A 13,654-nucleotide genomic window follows, 5' to 3' on the forward strand; every position below is an offset into this window, starting at 1 on the left:
GTTGGCTCCGGTAAGAATTTTCAGTAGTAGATGCTGTGAGGAATAAAAATGTAAATGTTTTATTTTAAATTGGGTTAGTTTTGAATATCGATGAGGGTGGGAGGGAATACTTTCTGCACAGTTTAACATTTTCGTCACCAGGTTCGCTGCTAAATGCATGAAGTAATTACTCTTTTCGCTACTTGGTGCGCTGCTAGATGTAATAACGCCCCTCCCCCCAACAGGTGGCAGCAAGATCAATTTCTACAACAGCACCTCTAACATGTGTTACGGGAAACTCAGTAAGTTTCGCACCCTATTGTATATTCATCCATGGAATTACTGGATAGATTTCGAAGTCAGTATTCACCAGACGTAACTAAGTACTGTACCCAGTGACAATGAGGATTGTACCTGAAATGAGGAAGTGTGTGCTGATCTTGAACTATAGGCCACTACGTTGCATTGCTAACTTTTAGCTGATCAAAATTCGCCCCTTACTTGTGAAAGATCCTGTACTTTATCAAGGAGTGACGAAAGGATTTCCATCAGAATTTATGATGCACACCAATCAGGGAAAGGAAATTTGGCGAGTCTCTGAAGAAACTCGTACGCAAAATTAATTTGTTGAGTGAATGACAGGACACAGTTCTGATTCCCACAAAGACAGTGATGAAGATAGAGGTCGTGTAAAGAACAAGTAACAATTAGGCCTACATATTGTACAGAAAGTAAATAAGAGTTGGTACATATTCGTATTTAATTTATTTATATCAACATCATAGTTTGATTCCATACATGATATACATAGCGTAAAATGTGATATTTACTAAACAAAATAGTCACACATACAAGGCGGGACGTAAGCATGCGTCCATTCTGCCCGCTTCGCATGAGTTGGGATGCCTTCGCCTCACAGCTGGAATACATGCACAGTACACAGACTGGGTATGATGCGAGGATCCTCTGATCTTAGGCCTGCTTGACATCCTCACAGAGGATTTCTTCCTACTCTTTATTATTTAAATATCTGGTAATACAATGCTGCCAATCTCAGAACTTTAATCCAGTAAAATAACTATATTTGAGGTTCGATATATTTAATAAAATATATGTTTCATTTTTAAGTAGCTGTGCACATTGCTCCCCGGTCCTCAACATGTTTCAATCATATAGGCTGCCTGTATTACCTTTTGGTTTTATTTTGATTATGAAGTACGTTCTTCCTGTAGTTTTTTGCAAGGTATGCGATGTAGGCGAAACAAATCAGATACTTATGCTAACTGTATATACGAATTTCCTATGATGGATTATTCCCTCAAAAATAAATTAAATTTAGACAATAAATTTGGGGTTACATTAAAATAATTCGCATATTACAAACTGGATTGCATTCAATAATTTGTAATGAAAATATAGTAACCAAGGATTCAGATTAATGCAAGCCTTGTCCTCTTACGCTGAATTATCGACGTTCACTTTTTCTGCAGTCTTTGCTTCTTTCAACAACGATATTCAGCTGTCAACAGTGCCTCTTGTTCTACTAAAATAAAACTCTAAGTAGGCAGAACATTTTGTTTACTCTGTACATGGAGAGTGGTCCTGAAGAGTTTGTGCAGTTTTCCTTTATGTCAAAGACAATTCAAACGACGCACAAAGGCATCTTTTAAGCCATGTCTATTCACAGCTTATTGTGTTTCGTAATCATAGCTTAAATGGGGCTCGGCGTGTCTCTGTGCGTCGCTCGATAATCCGTGTTTTGTTCTTGTGGAAAAGCACGTAATGATCAGCAGATGATGACGTGGACAATGCAGCGCTCAGCAGACATCTTTTCCTACATGTTAATAAACACTGGCTTGTGGATTCAGACACAATACGCGATATGTACAGCTTCCGAGTCAAAGGTTCTGAAACTATACAACTGCGGGGTTACCAACTCTGTGTAATGAATGTAATTTATTTTTATATTTAATATAAATTAATAAATAAAACATTATGTGTATGTTGAGCACAAGATTTACTTTCTGTAATGTTTAGTTTTTTAATTTCCAGATCAGCGATGTACTAGAAATTAATTATTCTGCCACAAACTATTTCATAAACTATTTCCCACATTGCAATTTAACATGGAAAAAATATTTTGGGCCGAATACTTCCGAAACTGTACCAACAAGAAAAAATACGGATAGTGAAGACACTTTCAATGTAGACCTACTGTTCGACTGTCTGTATTAAGTTAAAGGGGAGAAAGTACGAGGTTTTTGTTTCTTATATTTAAAGATAAATGTCATTTAATGTTTATTTTATGACTATGTTCTTTAATCCTTCCTATAATAACTGTTGCTGTGTAACAGTCTTCCTTTCAATTATACAGGATGTCTCTAAATGAGACCGACAAAGTTTGGAGTTGGATAGATAAACAATCTTTTATTAAGGGGAGGCAGAGGTGAATATTTCAAAATCCACAAAATTTATCCGATTTGTTTGAAATTGATCATGAATACTAAGTATGTTATTAGTAATGGACATACCAAGTTTCAACTTTCTAAGTACAATAGTTCTGTAAATATTAATAATTTTATAAAACTTTATATCGTTTTATACAAATCTGACTTTCAGGTAGTAGCTCCCTGTGAAGCAGGTTTGAATAATTTCAAGGAAAAATTGTTTCGGGGCCGGGTATCGATCCCGGGACCCTTCGCTTAGCGCGCGAACGCTCTACCGACTGAGCCACCCCAGGAACTATACACGACACCGTCACAAAAAAATTTATATCGTTTGATATAATGTGCTCCATGCACCATATTGTAAGAAGTTTTCAATATTTCTTTTTATTTATATGTTCAGAGAAAGTATATAAATAATGATAAGTATTAGTTTATTATGGGAATAATATAGTAATACAGTTATCTTGGTTTTAATTTCATACTTTTAAGGGCACAAAATAAAAAACTAACATCGGAATATGAAAATATAGTGTATAAAGATGATAAAAATAGAAAAAGTCCACATCTGTGGAGTAACGGTCAGCGCGTCTGGCCGCGAAACCAGGTGGCCCGGGTTTGAATCCCGGTCGGGACAAGTTACCTGGTTGAGGTTTTTTCCGGGGTTTTCCCTCAACCCAATACGAGCAAATGCTGGGTAACTTTCGCTGCTGGACCCCGGACTCATTTCACCGGCATTATCACCTTCATTTCATTCAGACGCTAAATAACCTAGATGTTGATACAGCGTCGTAAAATAACCCAATAAAAAAAATAGAAAAAACCAAATTTTCTTCAGTTTTGTTCAAAATTTCACCTCTGCCTCCCCTTAAACATTGTTTTGTTTGTATTATTTTTTTTGTTATTTTGGGTCAAATGAATATCTGTAACATTAATGATTTTTTTTATGAAATTATTTAATTAATTTTCAAATAACTGATTACTTCAAACTTGTCCTGTAAGATCGCCAAATTAATAATACAAAACCTCGTTGCACTTGAACAAAACGTCGCAGCCCATTTTTGCCATTAGAAGAAGTGTTTCCGATCACAAGGTTTGTCAGTCTAATTTAGACACATTCTGTATATGATACTGCCTTAATTTCACTTGCTTATTATTTGTCATGTTAATTTTGACTTCGTAATTCAGGGCAAATTTACTAGTTTATGAAAATCTCATATTAATTTATTTCATCAAACTGAAATTCATCGACTTTAAATTTGTCTATTAATATGGTATTTAACTGCATGAAAATAAAAGTGAATAAAAATTTCCAAAAATATTAGTCCTTCACCACGATAGTAACTTATATCCTAAATTGCCAACGAGGAAATATATTTGAAATGTTTTTACAATTACAGGAAAGGCAGAAAAAAGTAGTCTGCACAAAGTAGAGACATTTTGAAACGGAGAAAAAATGTAGGCCGAACTCTGCATTGCAATCCGGGCTTTTGGTTCTCTTTATGAGTGAAATAAAGTGTGCGATGGTCTGGGAGTTTGCGGTATGAAGGTTTACCAACTGAAAATAATGCCGCTTGTCCAAGACAGAAACTAAGTTGTTAAGTTCAAGGATTGCTCCTCCACATGCGCAAATGATTACTTAATATTTTAGGCCTTTTTAAACTTTTAAAATGTTAAACACAAATTCGTCACTGAACTCCTTCACGGACGTATTTAAATACCAGACGACTACAAACATGAGAACAAAGCTAGTTACCAAAGTAAACAGTGTTACTGAGAGTGCCCAAGGGGTAGCTAAGCTGTAATGCGTCGATAGTTCACGATAGTTCGTGGAGAAGGCTGGCTTCATTCACAGCAGTTCTCCGCCATGATCCTTCTGAAACAAAAAGAGAAAAAGTATTTAGTTGAGTTACTTCATAAAAATTACACACGTTCTAAAGAAACAAGAACGTCTTTTTTATATTGCTTCGTATTCCTCATCTTTAGTGAAGTTCAGTATAATTGAAATACACAAATAACGAAACTCATGCTAACATTAAAGCATTAGGAACTCTAAACTTGTGACTCTATCATCTAATTCAAGGACTTCATCTTTAAAACATTGCTAATATCGATTCACTTGCAATAAGAAAATTTCAAATGTGCTCTAACAATGAAGTCAAAACATTACATTATCCACAAGATAGTAGGCCTATATTTGTTGCGATGAGGTAGGACGGAAATCAGTGAAATAATTCCATTGCCGCTGTAATTATTTTTTAGTTCCTATTTTATTTTACTTATTTATTTATATTATTATTATTTTTTATTTTAATATTATATCTGAACTGCGACCGAGCACGAGCGCTGCTCATTCGGTCTCAAATTTTGTTAATACTACTGTATCTTCTTTTTATATTGCTTGTATTATTTTATTTCTATTTCTCTTGTTTGTTTTGTAATTATATTCTTTATTCTGTATATTTAAATTTAAATAAATAAATAAATTAAATTTTAAGAAACGAAACTTTTGATTTTCCTTTCACCATCTCATGACGTGACAACTTTGAATAGTTACGTCAACCGGATGTCGAGGTAAATAGAGTTCAATTCAATTCAATTTATTTGGCCATTAGACATACAGTTTTAGGCTTCGTCAGAATACATCGAAAAAACATATAAATACATTAAAAAAACATTAATAACAGAAACAGTAAAATTTAAGTAATCAATGAGAACATGAAATAATTTGAAACTTTTAAATTGAAGAAAACTAACTAAATTGCAATTAAAACTTATTTATTAAAATACAATTTCATACAAATTTGTGTTGAAAAACTCAGCAACAGAATAAAAAGGATTATTTAATAACCAATTGTAAAATATAGTTTTGAAGCTATTGATTGGTAATTTATAATATTGACTGGGGAGCTTATTATATAATTTCATCCCCATGATTAAAAAGTTTGTATTGCTCTTATGTAATCTACAATATGGAATATTAATTTGTTCACTATTTCTAATTTCATGATCATGTATATTGGTCATTAATGAGTGGAATGCTGCCTCCCACCCAGTATAAAGGCATGTTCGGGCGTCGACCGGAGGACAGGCGGGAGGTGCGAATTACCGCTAGGGGGCTCCTTGCTCTACCATCGTTTATATCTATTACTTTAAAAATCATATTTGTTTTCGTTATCTTTACCATTATTTGAGCTTATCGCATAGACCGAAGTGCAGTCCCTATACTCAACCCAGTTCATAGGTGTATAAGTTAATCACTCGTATATAAGGTTATTCAAAAGTAAGTTCCACATTTTGAAACAGCTGTATCTTTGTACCTACATATTATCAGTAATTTGGGTTCATATAGGTACCATTACTGTTTAGAATATTTGAGGTTTTTATCGATGCGTGTTTCGTTTCTATGGTAATTGTATCACGCTTGTATGAACAATATAGTAATATACGTTACAAGAGCGGTATGTTGACGTTTTCATGGTCGAGGAAAAGATTAAAAAAGCGAAACGTAGTTGAGCTTTTTTAATTTCCGAGAACATGAAAACAAACATACCGCTCGTGTATCGTACATTATTTTGTGCGAAGATAGTTTATTACATACCTGAAAGACGAATTTCTAATTAGTTGCAATGAAATCTCCATGTTGGTTTCTGTTTAATGACGGCAACTTTGGAAAACAAAAATATCTTTCTTCAACATTGTTGCTATAAAATGTTTTCTGTGTTTACTATACTCCAGCAGGCCGTGATATACGTCTGTCTTTTTTTTTTGCCTAGTCTATAAATGCGAACTTAAAACGGTAAGGTTATGTAATGATTTATTTTTCATTTTAATATTTTAACAATATTATTTATATAACATATTGCAGTAATAACATCCGCATCTGGAATCTTGTTGATTTTTTCACGGCTTCCTTCATGTTACTTGTATCAAGAATGCAATAAGTTTCGTGGAGTAGTAGAGTTTACTTAATTTTTGCAAATATTTAAAAACAATAATTAACAGTGCAATTTAGGTGAAATTGCAGTGGTAAGTTTCCAATTTATAATTATTACTATGTTACACGTCTCTAAAAATAATATGTTAAAAGCCTAAAGCAGTAAAATGAATGTCACGCTTAAGCGGTAAGAAGAGGGAAATTGTTATGTGTGTTACGTTGGGAATACTGAATGTGGTATTTCACACTTACCGCGTATTGGTTCTGTGCGGAAAACAAGCAAATACGCACGATCTCGCACAAATATTGTTGTTGAGTAGAATACAGACGGCAGTAGGATAATAATTTCTACAATGGTTTACCTTGACATGATATCAAGGTTCCTGTCTGGTTATTTCTATGAAGAAGTTGAAAATTGACAAAAAAAGAAAACAGTGACGGTAACCGGGCAGCGATATTTTCAAATGTTGCAAGACTTTGCAATACCAGCCATACAGAATCATGAAATCGAAAACATTGTTTCCATGCAAGACGACGCTCCACCTCACAAACACAACAATGTAAAACACTATTGTGCGAGATCGTGCGTATTTGCTTGGTTTCTGCACAAAACCAATCCGCGGAAAGTCTAAAATTCCACATTCAGTATTCCCAACCTAACACACACAACAATTTCCCTCTTCTTACCGCTTAAGTGACATATTGATTTTACTGCTTTAGGCTTTTAACATATTATTTTTAGAAACGTTCAATATAGTAATAATTATAAATTGGAAACTTACCACTGCAATTTCACCTAAATTGCACTGTTAATTATTGTTTTTAAATATTTGCAAAAATTAAATAAACTCTACAACTCCACTAAAGTTACTGCATTCGTGATGCAAGTAACATTAAGGAAGCCGTTTGTTTTAAGTTCGCATTTATAGACTGGGGGAAAAAAAGACAGACGTATATCACGGCCTGCTGGAGTATAGTAAACACAGAAAACATTTTAAAGCAACAATGTTGAAGATAGATATTTTTGTTTTGCAAATTTGCCATCATTGAACAGAAACCAACATGGAGATTTCATTGCAACTAATTATAAATTCCTCTTTCAGGTATGTAATAAACGATCTTCGCACAAAATAATGTACGATACACGAGCGGTATGTTTGTTTTCATGTTCTCGGAAATTAAAAAAGCTCAACTACGTTTCGCTTTTTCAAACCTTTCCTCGAACATGAAAACTTCAACATACCGCTCTTGTAACGCATATTACTATTGCGCAACACATCTGGGGATCGTGTAATTAGTAGGCATTTTCCGAACAGTTGGCCTTCTAGGTCACCAGACATAAATCCAGATGACTTCTGGTTATGGGGCTATCTAAAAGAAAAGATATTTCTTAGTAGACCTACTACACGTGAGGAACTGAAACAGTCAATCATCGAACATCTTTTGACTGGCTAGAATATCTGAGCCGCAAAGTCCTGTCTTCATCTCTTAAATGGGTTACTTCAATTACGCCATTCTTATATCCAGGATGAAATTCTATACGTACATCCAGGCAAACTGGCCGCATTACCCATAATTGAAAGTGATGTTCTAACTGAATGTGAATGAAATACCGTTCGTTGCACGCACTCTTTCGTATTAAGAAAGCTCTTAATTTCCGACTCCAGCACTGAAGGCTGGAATGGCGTAGGCCCAAGCAAAGGCAAACTTTTAGTATCTCGTCGTTCATAATAAATGGCCCATAACTCCTGAGTTCCACCCTTCGGTATTAAACCATACAGAAGGAGAGAAACGACCTATTAGGTAATTCAGAGCTGCGCTTTGTTGCGTAATCCTGACATCGGTTTTCCTATTAGAACTATCTACTCGAGATTTCGGTAATATCTTACTGGAGAGAATATCGAAGAAATATAACTGCAGCGAAAATGAATGGAGCCTTTGGGACGGAGCCACATTCCTTGCTTGTTCAGATGTAGACTACACTTGGAGGGTCGCCAGGTCTGAGTCCGCGGAGCTGTTATCTTCATTCTCTCATATTTCTTTGATCTTCCCGGATTCCAGTAGATCATTTTTCTTCCAAAATACATCTGTGTTATTTTCTCAGTAATATCGTTGATTAGGGAAGTTTTTAGTGAAATAATAATGTGCACTAAATGGCTGACAGAACTGTAATAAACGGAAGAAAGATTCTCACTATTTTCAGTAGTCTAACATAATAATAATAATAATAATAATAATAATGATAATGATGATAAAGATAATAATAATAATAATAAAGATAATGATGATAAAGATAATAATAGTAATAGTAATAATGATAATAATGATGATAAAGATAATGATAATAATAATAATAAAGATAATAATAATAATAATGATAATAATGATGATAAAGATAATGATAATAATAATAATAATAAAGATAATAATAATAATAATGATGATAAAGATAATGATAATAATAATAAAGATAATAATAATGATAATGATAATAATAATAATAATAATAATAATAATAATAATGATAATAATAATGATAATAATAATAATGATAATAATAATGATAATAATGATTATAAAGATAATGATAATAATAATAATAATGATAATAATGATGATAAAGATAATGATAATAATAATAATGATGATAAGGATAATGATAATAATAATAATAATGATAAAGATAATAATAATAATAATAATAATAATAATGATAATAATGATAATAATGATGATAAAGATAATGATAATAATAATAATAATAAAGATAATAATAATAATAATGATAATAATGATAAAGATAATGATAATAATAATAATAAAGATAATAATAATAATGATAATAATGATAATAATGATGATAAAGATGATAATAATAATAATAATAAAGATAATAATAATGATAATGATAATAATAATAAAGATAATAATGATAATAATAATAATAATAATAATGATGATAATAATAATAATGATAATAATGATGATAAAGATAATGATAATAATAATAATAATGATGATAAAGATAATGATAATGATAATAATGATGATAAAGATAATGATAATAATAATAATGATAATAATGATGATGAAGATAATGATAATAATGATAATGATAATGATAAAGATAATGATAATAATAATAATGATGATGATAAAGATAATGATAATAATAATAATGATGATAATAATGATGATAAAGATAATGATAATAATAATAATAATTATTATTATTATTATTATTATTTTGTTACACTAATAATAGTAATTATTATTATTATTTATTTATTTATTTATTTATTATTAATATTTATGTGCTGTGCAACAGCCAGTGGCCAATTGAAGTCCAGCGCAGTACAGACAAGAATAAAAAAGGCAAAATATTAAAATGAATATAAAAACAATGGAATATAAATAATGATAACGAGAGTAAATAGGTACAATACTAACAAAGTATGTAATAGATTAATGAGAACAAAGTGGTATACAATATCAATAAAGTAAATACTATACATTAAATGGATCTAAATTATTTCCATGCAAATTGGCAATCTTTATGCATCTGCAGACAGGAGAAAGAGATTTTGAATTTGTAGTATATATATATATATTTTAATCTTAATCCTTTTGTAGGAATTCGAAGACTGATATTATTTAAGAAGGATTCACAATCAATTTCACCTTTTAAGACTTTACAAAACAGTAAATATTAAAGATATTGACGTCTGGTATATAGACTGCAACAATTAAAATATTTGCAGTTACTCTCATAATTATAAACACAGAAATTGGATAAAAATCGAAAAGTACATGAGCAAATAAATTTTCTTCGAATATTTTGCAATTTAACCGAGTCAGTGGAAATTACGGAATTCCAGACAACAGATGCACATTGAAATTTAGATCTAACCAGTGTATAGTATAAAATTAATAGAGACATAGGATAATAATAATAATAATAATAATAATAATAATTAATAATAATAATGATAATAATAACAGTATAATAATAGTAATAATAATTACTATTATTAATATTATTTAATTATTATTGTAATTATAATAATAAAAATGTTAAAAGTGCAGGAATATAGAAAATAAGTTAAATAAAATTACTGAAAGGGAAAAATGGATTTTGTAAAGGAAGAGCTTCCGTCGATGGAAGTTTTCACATTAACCAAATTTAGGTCTCAATAAAAAGCGAGAGAAAAACCTAGAGATACATTTATACTTGTGAGATGGTACTTAAAGTGCAAACAAACTGCGAAAGGGTAGAATTTCTAGTAGCCCTACAACTAATGGGGGTTTAAAAAAACCACCCGCGTGGCTCAGTCGGTTAAGGCGCTTGCTTGCTGGTCTGAAGTTGCGATCGGGCGCGGGTTCGATCCCCGCTTGGGCTGATTACCTGGTTGTGTTTTTTCCGAGGTTTTCTCCAACCGTACGGTTAATGACAGGTAATCTATGGCGAATCCTCGGCGTCATCTCGCCAAACACCATCTCGCTTACACCAATCTCATCGACGTTAAATAACCTCGTAGTTGATACAGCGTCGTTAAGTAACCAAGTGTGTGTGTATGAAACTAATCAGGAAATAAGATATTGTAAGATCAATCTGTCGCCGATCCTTTTGAATATGTAAGCCAATTTATACGACTTCCTTAAAAAGGAAAAGAAAGAATTAATGAAGGGAGTGATAATTGGACCTAATATATATTAATGAACTATTGATGTTTTACAGATGCATAGCATTCATAGCTTACCTGGAAATGATTTAGAGTAAATGAAACCCAGATATAACACAGCATCCTGGGTAAGAGTAGGATAATAATTCGATCGTGTTGGGGCGAAGAGGGTTGTCATTTTTTGTGCGAATGGAGTTTTGTTCTCCAGGGGAATACAAAAGTTAAATTCTACAAGTGGGTATGCAGCAAAAAAAAATAGCATTTGATGTGTTTTATTTGTGTAGAAAATTATTTACAGTAAGAGTCCGAAGTTTAATTTTAATTTATCTCAAAACTCATTTTTAAGACTTATCTCCCTTAACCCAAACTCCGTCGAATTATAATAAATGATTAACAAATTAAAATGACATTTAGAGTGAGAATTTTGCAATATGACAGATAATTGGATTAAATAACAGAAGCAAGAATGGAAGTCGAATTTTAAATACTTCGGATGTTTGTAACAGCTAGGAAATAAATGTTTGCAAAACAATCGAAGAGAATTTCACACGGGAAGCGAGTCTTCACTGCAGTGTGACATAACAAATATACATGACACGACATTTTAATGGCTTCGATGCCCACGTGCTTGGCTTTTAAAACTGGATTTCGTTTTCTTTGGTCTCTTACATTTTTATTGTGATGTTTTCTACTAGAGAAGAGCTTAAACGATATTTTCAAGTATCTGTGACAACTGTGACTGTGACAATTAAATATCTGTGACTTTTATCGGTGATTTTGTCATACCGATATTTTATATCGATACGTAAGCACAATATGCATGAATTACACCGATATTTTGTCACACCGATAAAAATTAACAGGAAATATTGAAGAGCAGTGAAATATGAATACGATTTCTCTATACACACCACTCATCAGTGATTTATAAGGGAAAATCCAGCAAAGAAATTATGTACATGTACCATTAATAAATAAATACTTACCTAACTGAACAGTAACATGTCAAAAGTTAACCTCATGTACCAAGAAGTTATGTTATAGATATTGAACCATTTGATCATTTTTAAATGTAGTTGGGTATGGAGATATTGAAGTCATATGATTATCCTAATCGTTTTAAAAATTGATCCTTTTTATTGTATATAATATAATGGATAAATTATTTTAAATTATTATAATATTGAGTCATAGAATAAAAATTAATGAAACATAAGTATTCAGAAAAACATTGGAAAATAATTACAGAACACAACAGTTGTTCAGACAGGATTTCACACAAGATTAAGTTCTGGTAACCAATGGTGTTATTATTTAAATCGTGTAATAACTACATCATTTATAATAAGATGGAGAAACTACCGCCAGATTGCTGTTATTGTATCATGCGCAAGCGCAAACCTACGACGTAGAGGAGAAAATATCAGTCACAGAGTACTGAATACGGAGCAGATTTCGATGGCGACATTTTGTCACAGATATTTCGCGTCATCAGTCACAGGTGTGACAAAAAAATACATGTGACAAAATATCGGTTTGTGAAATATCGGCCATCTCTATTTTCTACCATTTCTATGGTTGACATTAACCAAATCACATTAAACTTCAAACTACTTAATCAACATCACGTAAGTCTAATAATAATAATTAATAGTAAATCAGTTGAAGATCCAGATGTCTTGATACGAGCTTAAGTTACAATTCCGTACTTTTTCTGTCAAGCTAGATACTGTTGCAGCTCGGTACATATTGAGCAGCACGCATTCGTACCGCGAGGCATGAATTGAGCGATAAGCGCAGTTTGTGTTGCTGCCGTCGTAATATTTTACGACCAGCCACGGCGCCTCTCGTTATCGGTCAGGCTTCATTAATAATTCCAAATTATGAAATATAATCCTACTTTATTTCCATAGCAAGGACTGTACTCAGCCGTTTGCCTACGTTAGTGATAGATAACTGTTTGTGGCGATCAGCTGAAGAGGAGAGGAGGAAGTGAAATTATTAGGCCTATGCGAAAATAAGTTACAGTATCTATGTGACCTTACAAAACTGTTATTGAGGTCCTTACAGAGGACATTTTTCTGTACAGAGAGACACTCTTACGAAACCTTAATAATAATAATAATAATAATAATAATAATAATAATAATAATAATAATAATAATCATAATCATATAATAATAATCATAATCATATAATAATAATAATAATAATAATAATAATCATAATCATATAATAATAATAATAATAATAATAATCATAATCATATAATAATAATAATAATAATAATCATCATCATCATCATACACAACCGGTTTAGGCCTTGAGGCGTCTTTCGTCTCCGTATGTAATCTCAGAATAGTTACAATTTTAAGTTAATCATTTCAGCTCTTCTCAGGTCGACCGAGGTCTCTTACCCTTCTTGGTTTATACTGATACGTTATTTTGCTGGATGTTAAACTAAATTTAAAGTTGTGCTGTTTTAGAAAGAACTTCACAGAGTACAAGATCACCTTGCGTGTATTTTATTTTTATTTTAGTAGTTTATTTTACGACGCTTTATCAACAGCTTAGGTTATTTAGCGTCTGAATGAGATGAAGGTGATAATGCC

At 31.8% G+C, this 13,654-nt stretch overlaps 1 protein-coding gene and 1 non-coding gene across 2 annotated transcripts in view; both read right to left on the minus strand.

The window, feature by feature from the left end:
* Positions 1-2,646: 2,646 nt before the first annotated feature.
* On the minus strand, positions 2,647-2,721 carry TRNAS-GCU (transfer RNA serine (anticodon GCU)). The gene has a single exon. It is a non-coding gene; the product is annotated as a tRNA-Ser (tRNA).
* A 1,410-nt stretch (positions 2,722-4,131) lies between these two features.
* Positions 4,132-13,654, minus strand: part of sNPF-R (short neuropeptide F receptor) — a 477,220-nt gene continuing 467,697 nt past the window's right edge. Inside the window, exon 3 of the mRNA XM_069822797.1 lies at positions 4,132-4,299. The gene's annotated coding sequence lies outside the window, so the exon portion shown is untranslated. The remainder of the gene's footprint in view (positions 4,300-13,654) is intronic.

This window comes from Periplaneta americana, chromosome 4, assembly GCF_040183065.1.
Source record: "Periplaneta americana isolate PAMFEO1 chromosome 4, P.americana_PAMFEO1_priV1, whole genome shotgun sequence".
In the NCBI taxonomy this organism is placed as follows: domain Eukaryota; kingdom Metazoa; phylum Arthropoda; class Insecta; order Blattodea; family Blattidae; genus Periplaneta; species Periplaneta americana.